At 36.5% G+C, this 18,840-nt stretch overlaps 1 protein-coding gene across 6 annotated transcripts in view; it reads right to left on the reverse strand.

The window, feature by feature from the left end:
• Positions 1-18,840, reverse strand: part of NRIP1 (nuclear receptor interacting protein 1) — a 100,634-nt gene that overhangs the window by 36,234 nt on the left and 45,560 nt on the right. For 5 of the 6 annotated variants that reach the window (XR_007155639.1, XM_047875284.1, XM_047875285.1 and 2 more), the window contains one exon: positions 13,824-13,948. The gene's annotated coding sequence lies outside the window, so the exon portion shown is untranslated. Of the gene's footprint in view, positions 1-1,380; positions 1,663-13,823; positions 13,949-18,840 lie in introns of those variants that run through there. The other variant, XM_047875287.1, reaches the window with a different exon arrangement.

The raw sequence follows: 18,840 nt of genomic DNA on the forward strand, positions 1-18,840 counted from the left end.
TCAACTGAAAACCTACCTAATAGTCTTCATTTTGCCATCAAGTTTAAAAGTTCTCCGAAAACATCCCTTCCCTTTATAGATAATATAACCTTAAATTTTAATCATATCAGGAATTGGTACATTTGTATTTGTTATTTAACAAATGCTTAAAATACATGTTTCTCCATTCACTCATTTTCTATAAAAGTATCAGGGAGCAAGTCTAAACCAATGTCCATGACCTCTGATTACACTGATCTTCTGTATCAGGATGTTTTTGTGAGATAAAGTTAGTATATACACAACAATTACTCACATATTTACAGAAGCGAAATGTAATGTAAAACCTGTAAAGCTATATACTAATTTCATTGTTAAAGTAAACAATGGAAAACAACTTTAATTCCATCAGTGAGCTATTCTGCTTCCTCTTTTTCCTAAATCAAGTGTTCCGATTATAATCAAAGGATCAGGATGGGGACAGAGGAGGCAAAGGGCACCTGCAGTTCAATGTGGCAAGGGGCTTGGACAAGAGGAATATCTCCCCTCCCTTTCACAGTACAGATTTATGTGTAACCTCAAAAGTGCAGCTACAACATTTCAAGAATGCCTGAAAATGGCAAGGGGTCAAATCCCCATCACAGATATTTCAACCGTTTTGTGAAATATTAAAACATTTATTTAATCATACTGAGCAATCCTGAATTTTATACTGTTAAGTCTCTCTCTGAAAAACATTCCCAGAAATAAAAACAAACCAAAAAAAAAAAAAAACTAGAAAAACTGTTTCAATTTCCCAAAACAGAATCAAACAGTACAGTGTTTATGCAAATGAATAAAACTAGTAAAAGAATAAACTAAATAACACATTTCTTAATTTCCTTAATATAGTTTAATGTAGTATAGTGGCTACCTCTTTTTTTCTTTCTTTTTTTTTTAATTGAAAATCTCTTTTTCTCATTCTCTGTACCACATTAGGTAGGACCTTTAACAATGTAATACCCTGAAACATAATTAAAAATCATTTCCTAAACCAACTAGGTCCTCCATGACTTCTCCCACTCATTTTGTGCTTAAAATCCTCACAATATTAGCTTGAATTTCATCTCCGTCTGACACGTTTCAAGCAGTGAAGCAGATTAGTGCCTCAGAACACTTTACAGGGTTTCGTTATCAATCAGGTTATGTTCCCGGTGACGCTTTCAGCAAAATTATCTTATTCGAATGAACTCTCATGGATTGAAGTAAACAAAGCTGTAGCCCACTGCTCTTGCATACTTTCCATTCATTTATTTCCTTTTTCTTTACTTAGACTTCAAGCACGTGCCATAGAAAGAGCGCATGTTAAATATTCCTGGAGTGTCACAATATGTAATACAATAAAACAGATTACAACCCTACCTTTCTTTCACAGCAGTGGTGCCAAGCACAGGTACACCGGAGCAATCAATTTGTTCTGCAGACAGTAAGGCTTTCATAGAATACTAATGTAAAATCTCTTTTCTTTCTCCTTTGCCTTGACTCCCCAATGCCCAGGTCCCGACCAATACTAGGAGGAGGGCGGTATGTCTTCTGCTGAGATAACCACAACTACTAATCAAGTCTACGTGTACAAGGGCACAGGATTAAACCTCCACCAAGCTTGAGTCAGGGCTTGAGAGCAGCTAACACATGCACAGCACGGTCAAAATTAAACACACACACGCATGCACGCACACACACACACACACACACACACACACACACACACCATGCACATGCCACAAAAATACAGATGTGTCTACTTCGGTGAACTAATTCATCACACTTTACCACTAATAGTTTCTTTCTTTCTTTCTTTTTTTTTTTTTTAAATTTCAGAGCATAAAATCACCTCCTGTTGGACTGGGGGCTTAGATCCAACAGTACCCAACAATAATTATGATTTTCCAGAGATGAGGATCATGATCAGTATTCTCTGCATGACAGTATTCAGTTTTTTAAACATGGCATTTTTCTAAGTTGGACTATCCAATACAGTGTACATAGACTTATACTTTCAGGTATTAACATAGGGTTAACAGACACAGCAAAGATTCTTTAAATTTTAAACTTAAAAAGGTAATAAAATAGCTCAAGTCCACTTCTTCAAGAAAAGGATGCACATTACCAATAATGAAAAGATGTCTGGAAGATTTTCATTTATCTTAAAGTTTTTATACTAGGTATAACCCCAACCTATTTAAAAAATATTTCCAGGTCTTAAAATGTTACTTAAAAAAACATCTTAAACACTTTATAATTATGGTAGCATAGTGGTAATTTTGATCTCATAAATCCACAATGCTGAGGTTCCTCTCTATGAAGGATTTTCACTTGGCTTCTTCTTTTATCCAAAATGTTAAAAGGTATGCCAATCATTGAGTAGGGTGATGACAGAAGTTGTTAAATATGTTTTAACAACACATATTACCTCATTTTCATTTGCTTGCCTTAATTTTCAAATAACTCTAAAAAGTACTGATAGTCAAGGGTCTGCAAACTAAGAAACAATTAAGAACAAAACACTCTACATAATCAAAGAAACTTAAAAGGAGGCTTCCTAAACCAGCTCTATTTTCATGTACACAAATGCTTTAACACTGATAAAAAAAACATGTGTCTTATTCTGCACTCTTCCCTTTTCTTCAAAAAAAAAAATGCAGCAGGAACAATTAGGAAATACTGGGGCCTTCAATGAAGTATTGCAATAATGTTTAATCGATACTGATGCATTTGTCCTTGACACACTGACCGTGTCATCAGGCTACTGTCATGTGATATCATGTCATTTCCCCACCTGGCTCATGACCTTGTCCTCTAAATGACCTAAAGCTTCCCTCAAGTAGCAGGAGGCCCCTCCCCGCTGTCTCAGCAAGGTCGAATGGGTCAGCGTGTCCTCATCTATAATCCACCACCATTTGTCAGCAGGGAGGCTGGAGGAGGCAGGCTTGCTACAAGGGGAGAATGCCCAATTAGGCAGCTGTCACACAAAGCATAGGCTGCAAAATTATCCCCTGTCAAAAGAAAGAGCAGCTGCGGGTGCCAATTACAGCAACCTTTCAACCCTTTAGGTACTGGAAACTACACAGAAGTAAATGAAGAACAATTAGTGATAACAAATCGATGAATTAGGACAGTGAATTAGAAATTACTAGCAGGTGAGCCTGGGTCATACATGACATAAGGGCATACCAGACCCCAGGCAAGGGCAGGGATGTACAGAGTCACGCTAAGCATTTTCTTGCATGTAGATTTTCCCTCTGGCGTTTTCTTTTTTATAAGCCTCAAATCCTTTAAAATGCTCATTACCTAATAGTATACATACCTTTTTACTTTTCTGGGAAGACCCAAATAAACTATTTCTTGACCAGAAGAAAATCCTTCAGAACAGTAAGTCTAGTTAACTCTAAATTGCTCTTATACAATCTATCATGCTATCCCCTCACACTTACATTTAAGTGTGGCCCACGGAATCGAAAATACCAGTTCAAATAATCACACCTCAAATATTATCCATCTTCATAAAGTACTTGCCCCGATGCTACTTTAATCACACTTACTGGGAAATACCTCTCTGAAAGCAACTGGGTATGAATTCTGGGAAAACTGTTAGGCTGGTATCATTATGTTGATGTTAAATTTCTCTGCACAGTGTGATTCTGTGTATAAAGAAATAACTGTAATGCATGCTTCTCTATATGATATATATTTTTAAAAAAACAACTACATTAAACTACTCAGATTATTTTGCTCCTGCAGAGGTGATACGCATTGAGTCTCAAGCATAGAAAGCCAATCCACTTGGACTGTATCCAACGGATGTCTTTGGTAGTTAGCACTGGGAGGCATCAGAAAAGGAACAAAAATGGGCAAACATGGCCCACAAAGGAGAGGGAATCCAACATGGCTTAACGTTTATGGACACGGTTTCCTCGTGCCCTGAAAAAGTTACGTATGTTCAGAAACAACTTTCTTAAAGTCCATTTTAAACTAATGCTCCTTATTTTCCTTGGAAAAAAGCATGTATCTTCCCACGCTGATTCTTTGAAAGTTGAGAAACCTGAATGATAGGTGCTGTAATTTGTAAAGAAGCAGGGATAAATTGCTCAACTAGAATTCTACATCACAAATGGGTAAGAGTGAGGAAGACAAGGGGAGGCAATAAAAAGCACTTCACTCATCCCCCTCCAACACATTAGAAATAAATCACAGTTGCCAGAGGGAAAAGTTCATAATTCCTAGCTCCTAAATCAAGTCATTTGATGAAGTTTCTAGGAGAGAATTGTCGTGGGAAGAAAACTTCTCCATTAAAAGTTTATCCAAGAATTTGATTCATAAATTATGTTTCACACTGTGAAAAAATGGGCATTTATAAATTTTCTTTCGTTTAGAATTCAACCTTCTAAAGTCAGACGTAAGAATTCAAAGAAAGAAATGGCAAGTAGACCGGAAAGAAGGAGTTAATGCCTTTAGAATTCAGCTTCCATCATACATGGGTGACTATCTCTTTAAATAATTTAAATCCTCTCCATCAACTACAAAGCTGTTTTGAAGCCATTTAGCTTTGTTCTTTACATGTGTTCTAATTAAGAAATGACCTTGTCATCACACACACCATAAATCCGGGATTATTTCCTACAGCAAAAAATTCACAGAGTCCCCCCCCAAAAAAAGAAAAAGAGGGGAAAAAAAAGACTTCTTCCTCAGTTCCTCACTAAAGGAAGTTGTTGGTTGGCTAAACGCTGAAGCAGTTTCACCGCATAATTTTTTTGTTGTTGTTGAATGTCACAGGGCGGGTTAGTGTGACCTTGAGCTGCATCAGCAGCACAGCAAGGGTCGAGATGCCTGCAGGCGCCCTTGTACTGGATTTGCAAGACAAAAACCTTCAAACTAGCTGAAGGACATCTTAAATCTCTTCAAAGGTTTTCCGAACTAATCTGGGCTGCTCTTAGCAGGATCTGTGCCAGTGTGAGAGGCAAAATTAAAAACAAGGTCTTTGACAGGATGTTGTCTCCTCTTAACCCTTCCTAAGCAGAACAGAACAAATCACAGGCTTTCTGGAGAGACAGTTTACCTAGAAGCATTCTTTCATAACAAATTACGTAAGCAAGCAATCACAAAGGATGGGGCAGCTATTAGTTCTCAAAATCAAACCTCCCGTGACACTGATTAAAGAATTTGGGTCAATTTTTTTTTTTCTTGACCATATTTTAATGTAGTGAATGTAAAACTTAAAGCTCTATTTGCTATCTTTTCGATTTGTAGCACAGTGAGAGGTTAAGAATAAGGAAACATTTCCATCCACATTAATCTCTAGAATTCTTTTTTTTTTTTTTTTTTAAGGACTAAGCCGTAGCTGGTTAAGTCACAAACTTCATGCATGTTACAAAAGCTTACTAAAATGACAACAGGTCAACAAAATGACATCATAGGTTTACAAAGTTCTTATATCTAACATGATGGATACACTGCTAAGAGGGGGAAAAATCAGAATAGTGAAAAGGAACATAAAATGAACAAAGCAATGTCAGCCTTGTTAGGAAAAAAAATCAGTGTGAAGCGTTGTTACTGTGCTGTAGTATCTCCAATGCACAAACCAAGAACTGGGTGCGAGTCTTCCCTGGCAATGTTTTCAAAGTTTATTAAGTAGCTATGCTGCCAAGAAGTAGTCGAAGGAACAAATAGCCATATCACTGTCTTTAGGATACTGCATTTTAAGTGCCTTTCCATCTAGAACATGTTAATTTGTCATCATCAGATAAAAGGTATGACGTAACTAGTGGGAGAGAATATTTAGTAAAAGGTACAGAGTTTATTAAGGTTTGGTAGGTTGCAAATTAGGTCCTTTAAAAAAAAATAGGCTAAGTAAATCCAAGATTATGCTGAGTAACAACCACACTTTCACTTACTTGAATTCAGACACACTTTTCTGAATGGGACAGGAAAAGGGTACAGTAACACCTAGTAAGCAGACAATATATGAGAGTGAACCATACGTGTGCATTTCTTTAGTCCCTGTGCAAAAGGAGACAAGAGCATATACTGTTCTGAATGCTGTGGCTGAAGGCTGTTAAAAAAAAAAAAAAAGGACTCTAGGGACACAGAGTGAGCAGTAACTAGGTTTTCAGTTCACAGGTACATGTGCCCTAGGTGGTGGTCAGTGATGGTTAAAAAACAAGGAAGGGCTGGCCAGGGAGAAGAGAATGGCACCACTCTACGTTACAGAAATAGCACTCAAAGGCAGGGAAGAGTTGAGTGTGAGACAGGAAGGCGGGGGGGGGGGGGGGGGGGGGGGGGGGGGTGGTCCAATGTGACTAGAGATTAGGATGAAAACGCAATTGGGACCAAGGACTTTGAATCAAGGCCATGACAAGGAGCTGGCCTTTATCTGGTGGGCAGTGGAAGGGTTACAGGCAATAGTCTGATTAAACGCATGTCAAAAACAAAAACAAAAGTTGTAGAGTTGTTGACGGCTTGGAGGGGAGAAACTGAGATGAACTAGCACAGAAAACATGGTCCAAATGAGACAGGGGCAAGAATGTTGAAGAAAAAGATAACTCCAAAAAACGATAAAGGCTGGTCTGAATATTTAGAAAGCAATGTGTAGAACATAAATAGTGCTATAAAATAGGATATTTTTAATAGCAAACACATTAAATCAAAAAATTATGAAAATAATAACCATATCTCAAGCCCAGGTTTGTAAATCACCTTGCTGACATGTTTTGTACAAAGTTTCAAGAAAAGCAGGAACTCCTGTAGAGGTATTTAACAACGAGTTAGAATCAGATTCTGTTGGAGATTTGAATTTTGTACATTTAAAATAACACTCTTCATTAAATATCAAGTAAGGATTTTTGCCTATTAAGGCAGGAACATGTAACTTTTCAGAATAGTGTGAAGGTATCTTCCCTTGGCCATAGGAGACAGATGTCTGGCTTAAACCATAATGTGGTTGCTGGAGCTCCCACATTATAAAGAGTTCCATCAACACTAATGAGAATAAAATTAACTCAGCAAACATTTATTCTGTGTATACTATGTTTAGAACTCAGAATTAAAAAATAAAAAGTCCCCAACATTCTATCAGCTTTGTACTTCTAGTGTATCACTTATAACGATAAGTCCCTAAATTATAGTTCACACCATGACACCATTACACAGTTAACAGACTACAAGTACAAAGAATATTAAGCTGTTAGTGAATTAAGTCCCAACCAGCAGCCATCTTGGTATCCCCATGCAGCTGACAAGGTACGCAATGAAATCTCAGAACTCTCTGGGAAGACCCAGTACCCGTGCAATTTGAAGAGAGTCGTCAAATACTCCAGAGACTGACTGTCCTGCTAAGACCTCAGAAAGAATTTAACAGAGTATCAGCCAAGGTGAGAGGGTAGGGAGTGAAAAAGAACAGGAGTCACTAGAGCCAAGAAACTATCTGCCAGAGAGCAGACTGTACTCTCAGAAAAGGAAAGCCAGCATCAGGGATCAGGTTGAGGCAAGTAGAGGGGAAGGTCAAACAAAGGAGAGAAGAAGAAAGATTCTGAAGGGAATATTTCTCACTTCCCTGAAGAAGTAAACTTTACTCTGTGAAATCATGAAGAAAATGACCAAATCACCAAACCCTCTAAAGTAAGAAGAATCCATCACAGGAGAAGTGTTTGGAAGTCCACAGGTCATAAAAAGGTCTAGCAACTGAAAGCAGGGTACTGACAGGGCACAACTAGTGATGACCTCCTCAAGTATCTACAAATAAAATGACTTTTCCTTGAGTAAGCATCTCCATCCTACCTGTAATACTTTGCAGCACATTTTATGTCTAGACATTCATATGAGGATGGGTAATATGATAAGCCTTGCAGATTAAAAAAAAAAATTTACTAATCTGCAAACACGAAAAGTAGGATACAACATTATTTAAGTAACAATAGAGAATACTCTGTTGGCAATTAGACAAGTTAATTCCTGTAAAGAAAAAATTCTTAAAGCACCTCTTAGGAGGTGCGTGAAGTCAAAACTACTTTCATAATAACAACCTGTTACCTGCTTGTTGTCTCTTTCTCTCATGAATGTACACAGAAGTAAGTGATGTGTTACTGATAATGTGTTAATGACTAAAGGAACATAGCCTTGTATATTCTTGAGTTTAAATATTTTGTCAGTTTTAATGTCTTTAAAAAATTTTTTTTTTTTTAATTTGAGAGAGAGAATACGTGAGCTCTCTTTAGAGAGGGAGAGAATCTCAAGTGGGCTCCATGCTTAGCGTGGAGGCCTATATGACCCTGGGATCATGACCTGAGCTGAAATCAAGAGTTGGATGCTCAACCTGGTGAGTTATTCAGGTGCCCCTCTCAGTTTTAATTTCTAATATGGCAAATATTGGTTGATATGGCCCTCATAAAGAAAAGCTCTTTTGGGTCTTCAATAATTTAAAAGCCTAAAGGGGTCCTGAGACTGAAAAGTTCGAGAACTGCTGCTAGTCTACTGACATAGAGTCAAGAACTTCACAATCTTGGTTTCAATCTTCAAACAATATCTCTACTTTCTAATTTTCAACAATTTATACTTTTAACAATGCCAGATAAATACTGTTCTCTGTGCAGACATGTCTCAAAGACCCAGATGGGGGAAGAAAACAAAAAACAAAAAAACGATCTTTTAAAAAAGAAAATTAGTAGACTAAAGAGGGTAAGAGATGGGGTGCCTGGGTGGCGCAGTCGGTTAAGCGTCCGACTTCAGCCAGGTCACGATCTCGCGGTCCGTGAGTTCGAGCCCCGCGTCAGGCTCTGGGCTGATGGCTCAGAGCCTGGAGCTTGTTTCCGATTCTGTGTCTCCCTCTCTCTCTGCCCCTCCCCCGTTCATGCTCTGTCTCTCTCTGTCCCAAAAATAAATAAATGTTGAAAAAAAAAAAAAAAAAAAAAAGAGGGTAAGAGATATCTACTATTTTTGTGCAGTCACTCCTCTTCTGAATTTACCATGCAAGAAGTAACAAATCCACAGATATTTATAAAGAGGCTGCTATGCATTGAGAACTGAAGACAGAAGGATAACTAAGTGACAAACTAGCCCTTGGTAGGCTCACCATCCTGTCAGAAAAAATATAGTCCACAACATGGTGAGATACTAGTAACAGAAAAGGTATGGACACAGTTAAAAAAAAAAAAAATGGAAGGGCAAATTACTGGGAAGAAGACAGGCAGGGAACGTGTTTGCTAGTTGTGAAGGCACACCATCGAGGTGGCATGTGAATTGACTGGCAATAATCAAGGCTTTGCCAAATGGAACAGAAGTTAAAAGGCTCTCTTTAAGCAGTGGGAGGAGCATCAGTCCCAGCAGGGAAGCCCAACAGCACACAGTATGTTTTAAAATGTTAAGTAATCTACTCAAATAACAGAAACTGGGAGTAATTAGGAAGTTTTATGGAATTTGATAAAGTAATTTGAGGTCATCTGTTGAATTCAGTGATGAAAAATCTGGATTTATAATTTGTATGTCTTTTTCCTAATATCCAACCTGTTGTAGAGAGAAACTTTTAAAAAATACAATGAGAGTAATTTGTTTAAAAAAAAATGAAGTGAAAACAAAAGCTGGTTCTTCACCACAGATATTTTGAGAACCTTGGAGAACAGGCTGCAAGATGGTGGGACAGAGGAGCAGTAAACTAGAGAGAAAAGCTTCATGCTAGAGCTTGCATGGACAGTACTGTCAATAATCTTTCTACAAGTAAATGAAGAAAAGAAAATAAATGGGGTTTGAAAATTACTGGCATAGGGGAGCCTGGGTGGCTCAGTCGGTTAAGCGTCTGACTTCAGCTCAGGTCACGATCTCGCGGCCCGTGAGTTCGAGCCCCGCGTTGGGCTCTGGGCTGATGGCTCAGAGCCTGGAGCCTGCTTCCGATTCTGTGTCTCCCTGTCTCTCTGCCCCTCCCCGTTCATGCTCTCTCTCTGTCTCAAAAATAAATAAAAAAACGTTAAAAAAAATTAAAAAAAAAAAAAAGAAAATTACTGGCATATCTCTAATCCAGAATGGGGAAATTCTAGTCATCTAGATGAAGGGCATAAACCCTACTGTTAGAATCACACTAATTTCAGATGCGCAAACCACAGGCCATGTGATTGATGGGCAAACATAGCAGAGAATCAAGGAGAATATCAGGTTCACTAGTTATTTTAAGTGAAGACGACCAGGGTCTGTGTAAGAAGAGAAAGTGAATTGACACTCTGATCAACACATTTTAAAATTATTTTAATTATTTCATTTGCCACCTTTCATGGGACAGAAAAACCCCGAGTTGACATGGTGGCTTGGTATAGTGGAGAATTTTCCTCTCAAAATGATGTTCGTTAATATCATTAACTTACTAAAGGTATTAGGTAAAGCTTACTAAAGGTATTAAGTAAAAGACTTAAAAAAAAAGCCAATTCTTTAAAGACACCAAGTTCAGCAAAATGTTAATTATACTAACGTTTCCCATTGTAACAGTGTATTAGGATTAAAGAAGACCTGTTACTTTCTTATGGTCATTATGCTATTGGGATTGCTGAATTACTTTATCAGACTAGTAACAGGAGCGAATTGGAAGTTTTAGGAAAATGTAGTGGCTGTGGAGGCAAAGGCATAAGTAAGGAGGCTTCTAGCACAAACACTCCAGATGAGAAATGCACTCTGAGACAAAATGCTGGCTGTGGGAAAGGAAATTAAAGAGGGAGTGGAAGCAACGTTGGTAATTAATGCTTCATTTGAGCCCAGCATCCACATTTTCTTGCCCAGGTTGTCCACAAAACCAAGGAAACATCAGTTGGGAAAGCCAAGTTAATTTATGGGAATTAATTCCAACTAAAATAACTCCCCTGGATTCTGGATTGATCTTGGTTTCACCAGTACCATGTTATCAACTGAAAACCTTGTGTAGGAGTTAAAGCACTTTTTCAAAGTGTTATTTCTTAAATTAAAAACCTTACTATGAGGCATGTTTTATAAAGTTTGGGGGGGGGGGTGCCTGGGTGGCGCAGTCGGTTAAGCGTCCGACTTCAGCCAGGTCATGATCTCGTGGTCCAGGAGTTCGAGCCCCGCGTCAGGCTCTGGGCTGATGGCTCAGAGCCTGGAGCCTGTTTCTGATTCTGTGTCTCCCTCTCTCTCTGCCCCTCCCCCATTCATGCTCTGTCTCTCTCTGTCCCAAAAATAAATAAATGTTGAAAAAAAAAAAATTTAAAGTTTGGGGAAGGCATTCCATGTAGACAACTAGACTTACCAACCTGGTAACCCAATGAACCAGCTGAATCACTGGCCATTTTTGTGTCTTCATACAGACATTTCTATATCTGACATAAAACCTACTGAAATAGTTATCAACAATTTAATTGAACTAGAAGAAAAATATATACATTAAAGAACTCTTCCCAGGGAGAAATCATAAGATATAACAATAAAAACTCCACTTAGTGAGAAAATGAGTATTTGAAGCTAAACTGGTTTATGGTCAATTATCTAATTCCACCCGGGATGGTCACTGTTTTTTGTATTACCAACACTTACCAAAATTAGCTAATAAATGTTGCACTCTGAAATAAAAAGAGCACAGAAAATATATGGAGTCCTATAAAACATTAAAGAAGGTGATTTTATTTTGTAATTTATATGGGATAAGTTTTTGTTTTTTGTTTTTTGTTTTTTTTTTCAAAAGACAGAGCTGACAAGTGAGCAAAGGAAATCTGGCCTAAGGCACGGAGGAGCTTTATAAACACTTCATACTTTATATGATTTGCAATATTCATTGAATCAAATTCTTTTCCCTTTTCCTCATCACCCTCTTTGGCCTCTCATTCACAAGAACATTACTCTACTTAAAAATATGACATACCTGTTTCTGGAGGGTAGCTATATAATGGACGGATTATAGTAAAACCTCATGGAATATATTAATTCACACTCTTCAACTGTATTCTATCGAATACTAGTCTTCTGAGATGTATAAAAATCCTCCTTTGGAAACTAAGAATCCAATGGCTGACTAACAGAATGCCTACTGAAAAGATACATTATAACAACTTCTCCAAATTTATTTGACCATGGACCTCTAGTTCAAAACAAAGAATTGTTTAACAAAACATATTTTAGAAAACACATATTGAACATATATTCATTTTTAAATCTTGAAAAAATTTAAATGTACATAAGTGATCATCACTAATAGCTCATTTTTATATGCTTTCAAACTACTCATTGTACACTCAAAATAATATGTCTTTTCTATCTGGGAGAAAAGATCTAAATTTGATCATTTTCAAGGACAACTTTTTGGCTATGTAAATTTGCCAGCTGGCTATCTATGATTTATTTATCCAACTGTCATAAGTGGTTGTTGGTTACTTGGTAAAACAAGGGCGTTGACAAATTAAGAACAACAAACTAATTATATCTTGTGGGTCACAAGAATATGCATGATTATAATTTTCATTTTAGCAAAATTAAAAGTTGAGAATTAGAGCGCAGTAACAACTATGCTCATCAAATAATAAAAGCAGATTTTGGACTATCAGTCATTAACACATAATTATACCTGAAGGAAAGAACTCTTAGCATTTAACAAATAAAACTCTGGTCGATTTAAAATCTCAATTTAGAGGAAAAAATAATATAAGAATATGTGAGGAATGACTAGCAAACCAAAAAATTATTAGTAACTGTATAGTCCTTTTATTTGACAAATACAATGGCTTAAAGATTTTCCTACTTAAATTACAAAAAAGAACAAAGAGAATGATTAAAACAAAAAAATAAGAAGAATAATTAAATAACTTAATCCCTGGGTTTTCTGAATATACCCAGAATAGTCAGGAAACAGGAATTTGTATTAGCACTGTGCCCACCACCTCACACATAAAATAAGGAAAAAATCTGGCTCAAAGTTGCCATCCCCCTTTAGAAACATCAGGGTCCATTAAAATACCGTGAATTTTAGGATTTCCTATCTGATTTCTTCTAACAAGAATTTTCAGCTAGCTAATTGAAAGTGAACTCTTCACAACTAATTATGAGCACAATAATTCATCACTATGTCCTTTCCCAGTTTACTCAAAGTGCTTCTGTCCAGGCGTAAGCAGCGCAAAGTGCTAGAGCTTAAGACATGACAAATTCATTTAGGCTGTAGCCATACGAGATAACAGGAGTGCTAATCCAAGTAGAATTAACCACTTGCCCATCTCTTTCTGTCATACTGCCCACCTACTTGTGGTAACTTAATCAGATTATTTTATCACATCTCAGAAATGCTAATATACTATCTGCCTTGTAAGAGGTAACCATTTTATATAATTCAAAAAGTAATCATTGACTCAGATTGTGATAAAACCACAATAACCAAACATGCTTCTATTTTTCCTCAAAACAATAATTAACTTTTTATCTGAAATCAGATTGCTATTTCGGGTTTTATATTAACTGTCCATTTTCTCTGGTTTTTGGTAAAAACAAATTATCATCAGCACAACTAATATTTCTGATTTCAAGCTTCTCAGTCCCTCTCCAGAAGTGATCTATACCTTTGAATTCTGAAGAATCTCTCGTGTCTTTCTTAGGGTATTTAACTTCTTTCTACTGCTTGATAAAATTTATTTATCTCCTTTCGCTGTAAGCTCCTTAGACTATATCTTACTCACTGTTTTGTTTTAAACCACACTGTGCCTAATGAAATAATTTGCACAGATATAACACAAAATATAAATCTGGTGACTACGAGCTAATTTATAACTAAGAAATTATGGTCCAAAATATATTAAAATTACATTGATTAAGCCTTAAGAATGCAGGAAAAATATTCTCACCATCTGTCTCCAACAAGGTTTGTATCTACTTTCTGAGAAAGGAAATCGAGAAGGCTGTTGAAAAGTAGCTCTCCTGTCATCTGGAGTCTTCAGATTCCCTGTTCCTCCTTCAGTCTCATGTGCATCTGAGGAAAAGGAAAAAGACAGTTTTGCATCTATTCCAAACCAGATTCTGGAATATCTTGTGTGAAGTTCTGTAAACTTTTCCCAGTATCTTTTCTTGTTCAAGTTCCATGTAGAAATAGGCATTTAAGAGAGAAATATGGTTTTATGAAATATGAATCATTCATTAAAGGAGAGCAACAGATCTTTGCTTTCTAGACAATACATTTGATAAAAGTAGATGCTTCAAGAAAACAAACTGTGAAAAGGTTTATAATTGTTTCGGATATACTTATAACCTCTGTTAATTTTAAATTTCAGTCAAATCAATTCAATTAAGTTACAACTAAAAATTCTAAATCCTTCCAAAGGTGTATTTTCAAAACAGAAAAATAAAAAGAAAAAATATATATAGTTTTTTCTCATATTAAGCTTTTTCTGTTACAAAATACTATTTATGTAACCTTCCTAGCACAAAATTTGTAATAGATATCAAATGACTTATGTTCATAGACAGACTTGTGCCCCAATCTTCAAAGCAACTTTATTTTAAATAAAGTTATTGGAAACAACTCAAATGCCTATCAGTAGGTAAATAAATTACGGTATGCCTATACAATGAAACATTTACTACTCAGCAACAAAAAAGGATGCACTGTTGATATAAGCAACAGCATGGATGAGTTTCAAAATAATCATGTTGAGTGCAAGAAGTCAGACAAAAAGGAAAACATAGGGTATAATTTCATTTGCATAAAACTGTAGAAAATGCAGCAAAGCAATCAAGAGGGAGAGAAAACATTTCAGTGGTTGCCTGGGGATACAGGGGTGGGAAGGTACAGGAAGGAGGGATTACAAAAGGACACTACCTTAATTGTGGAGAGACGGTATCATGCGTATGTACATATGTCAAAATTGATCAAACTGTAAACCTTAAATACGTGCAGTTTATTGGATGTCAATTATAACTCAATAAAGCTATAAAAAATTAAATTTCTTAAAATGTTGTATGCTCCTTGATGTAGCAATTCCAAGTCAAGGATTTATCCTAATGAGGATATATACAAGTATTTAGCCATAAGGATGTCATAATATACGTTATTTATAATAGTAGAAACCATTGAAAATAGCCATTGAATCTCCAAATAAAAAGTCTGGGAAATTTTCGTATATTACATGGTGAGATACTATGTATACACTAAAATACTACATAAAAAATTATAGTATATCATCATATATAACTCATTACATAGTAAGTGATAAAAATAGGAAACACAGCATTATGTTCAGTAAACTGAATGTGCTTCAAAAGTATATGAAAATAAATGCAGCAATTATTTCATTTAGAGATAATTTTTATTCTTCCTTTTTTGCTGATTTATATTTCCTAGTTTCTTTATAATAAACATGTATTACTTTGGTAATCAATAAAACAAATTCAAGGATGAAAACAGCAGCAGTCTACAAGTGTCCACTCCCTAGTACAAGTAAAACTTGTACAAGTAAAATACTCCTCAGAGGGGGTGTACATTACAGAGTTTTGAGCTATCACGTCACCTCCACCAGTGACCTAGCCAACAGTAGTGAGAAAAGGGCAGGTCTGACAGGATGAACTGGAGTAATAATTAGTAGCCAAGTGATTTACCAGTTATAAAGCACTTTTATGGGCATGACCTCATTTGATCTTCATAACTCAGTGAAACAAGCAGAGAAGGCATTATCCCATTTTATAGAAGGGGAAACAGACAATGAGCAAGACTAGGTAAATGTCATGTCCCAATATGACAGATCTTGGATTTAAATGGAGTCTTAACTATCAATTCTGGTACGAATTCTAAGAGGAATAGGGGACAATCACTTCTGATTATGTATAACTAGAAGGCAGTGATTTACACGTGAATTTAAATTTTTTTTTTTTCAACGTTTATTTATTTTTGGGACAGAGAGAGACAGAGCATGAACGGGGGAGGGGCAGAGAGAGAGGGAGACACAGAATCAGAAACAGGCTCCAGGCTCTGAGCCATCAGCCCAGAGCCTGACACGGGGCTCGAACTCACGGACCGCGAGATCGTGACCTGGCTGAAGTCGGGCGCTTAACCGACTGCGCCACCCAGGCACCCCGTTACACGTGAATTTAAAAATACCCATATTTGCTACTATATTAGTATTCTCATTTGAATATGCTAGGGGCCTTAGGGACGTCCTAAATTCCCAGGCCCAACCTCAGAAGCTATACCCAGGCAACCTCATCTTGTCCCTGGTCAACATTACCTACTAAAGCACTGAAATTCAAGAATTTGATTACTCAGTTTTCAGTTGCATTTCTTTCCTTCTTGGGGAAAAAAAAAAAAGTAGAACCCATAACTACATTTATGAATGCTGCAAATAGTGACTTACAAGTTTGATGTCAAAAGATCTAACTTAACGGTACTTTAAAATACTACCTTTTGGGCCAAATCTCTTTTGGTACATGTGCAGACAAGAAATAGTCTCCGAACAACCACAAGTATATTATATTCAGTGAAGAAAATGACCAACTCCTCACAAAAGTATCAGTAAACATCTTCAGAGGCACATTATGAAGAAGCTGGTCAGCATCTGCTGATGAGGTCTTGAAGCATAAGAAACCCTTGTAGTTACTACTCCAACCATCACCCCATGACTACGAAAGACTAAAAAGCTCTTGTTTTCTGGACACTTATTGTGTATCAGGACTCCACTAACCTCTCTCTATACACCATCTTTAAAACAACCTTATGAGAGAACTGTTATCAACCCCACTTTATAGATGAGGAAACTAAGTTTAAGTTACCCCAAATCATAAAACCAGTAAAAGCTTAAAGTGGAATTCAAACTCTGGTATATTTTACTTGGAACCAAGATGGGGCCTTGGCAGTTCTCTGGAACATAAATCTGACTCTTCTCTGGTGTAACCCACCTACAATGGTTTCAATTAAAGTAGGGCAAAAACACTGGAGAATGGTATATGAAGTTCATGACTACATTTTCCATGTAAAGACTAAAAAATGTCCAGAGCTCACAATCTGTGTCTGATACGGTGCCACATTCTAGAATAGTTTGTATTAATGTTTAATGGCTGGTCTCTATTAAAGCATTGTTTTAACCCCTTTGAGCTAACAGGATCACGTGAAAGATTAATAAGTATTTAAATAAAAATTAGCAAAATATAAAAGAAACACCTCTCACAGATTAAAACTGTCTTATATCAATAGATGAGTAATTCAGTCTTAAGTCCAAGTCAGTGAAACTGAATGTGCCAGGTGTTTTGAACTATGAAGATAGGAAGCATTTCTATGAATAAGAAAACATTTAAATAACTTTGTTAGAATTGTAGAAAAGAAGTATTTCTGTAGAATATTATGCAATCATCAAAATATATTATTTCAAATAATATTTAATGATAAAGATGGTAAAAGGAATGTATGTGATGCTAAGAAAGCAAGGTTCTAAACTATCTGTTAAGTTGAACAAATTCTAGGGGCTAGGGACTGTGCTAGGTGTTGGAATTACAAAGGGAACAAGATTCCAAGTGCGAAACTACTCTTCACTGTGTTATTTGCATGATTAGGACCTTCAGGTTGTTTAGATATCAGTTTAAATGTCATTTCCTCAGAGAAGCTTCTCCTTATCACTTTATGGAAAGTAGCTTCCTCTCTACCTCTTACTTTGTTTAAACTCTTTATTTTGTTTTCTGTTTCCTTGTTTTCTTTTATCTGCATCTACTGAGATGCTTAATGGGGTTCTTATCCTTTATTCTATCATTAATGGATTACTACGTTATATTAAGCTATATTAATTGATTGTTTCAGTGTGAAACAAACAATTAATTGATTGTTTCAGTGTGAAAACAACCCTTCCTTTTTGAGACAAATATCTACAACTAACACCATAATTAATGGTGAAAGACTGAATGCTTTGCCCTATCACGCTGGTAAAGAGGTAAGACATTTGCTCTAGATACCACTCTGAGACTTTACTCATTGCAATCAGGCCAGAAATTTAAAGACACATAGACAGGAAAAGAAAAAGTTAAAACTCTCTATTTGCAGGCAACATTACCTTGTATGTAGATAAGAAATCTACAAAAAAAAAAAAAAACTACTAAGAATATGTAGAAAGGTTGTAGGGTATGAGATCCAAATGTAAGAATTAATCGCATTTCTATATACTAAAAATGAATCCAAAAATTAAATTTTTAAAGTTCCACTCACAATAGCAGCAAAAAGTGCAAAAAGAGACTTAGGAGAAATTTAACAAAAGAAGTGCAACACCTGTGCACTGAAAAACTAGAAAACGTTAAGAGAAATTAAAGATCTAAATAAACAAAGATACATTCTATGTTCATGGATTAGAAGACAATGTTGTTAAGATAGCAATTCTACAAATCAACCCCCCCCCAAAATGAATAATCCAATTAAAAAATAGGCAGAAGAAATGAACAGACATTTTCCCAAACAAGACATGCAGCTGGCCAACAGACACATGAAAAGATGCTCAACATCACTCATCATCAGGGAAATGCGAGTCAAAACCACAATAAGATATCCCCTCACACCTCTAAGAATGGCTAAAATCAAAAACACAAGATGGGTGCCTGTGTGATTCAGTTGGTTAAGTGGCCGACTTTGGCTTAGGTCACGATCTTGTGTTTGTGGGTTCAAGCCCCACACTGGGCTTGCTGCTATCAGCTCAGAGCCCACTTTAGATCATCTGTCCCCCTCTCTCTCGCTGCCCCCTCTCTCCTCATGCTCTCTCTCTTTCTCTCAGTAAGTAAATAAAAAACATCAAAAAAAAAAACAAACAAACAAAAAACAAGAAACAACAAGTGTTGGGGAGGATATGGAGAAAAAGGAACCCTCTTTCACTGCTGGTGAGAATCAAACTGGTGCAGCCA

The sequence above is a fragment of the Prionailurus viverrinus genome, chromosome C2, assembly GCF_022837055.1.
Source record: "Prionailurus viverrinus isolate Anna chromosome C2, UM_Priviv_1.0, whole genome shotgun sequence".
Taxonomy (NCBI): domain Eukaryota; kingdom Metazoa; phylum Chordata; class Mammalia; order Carnivora; family Felidae; genus Prionailurus; species Prionailurus viverrinus.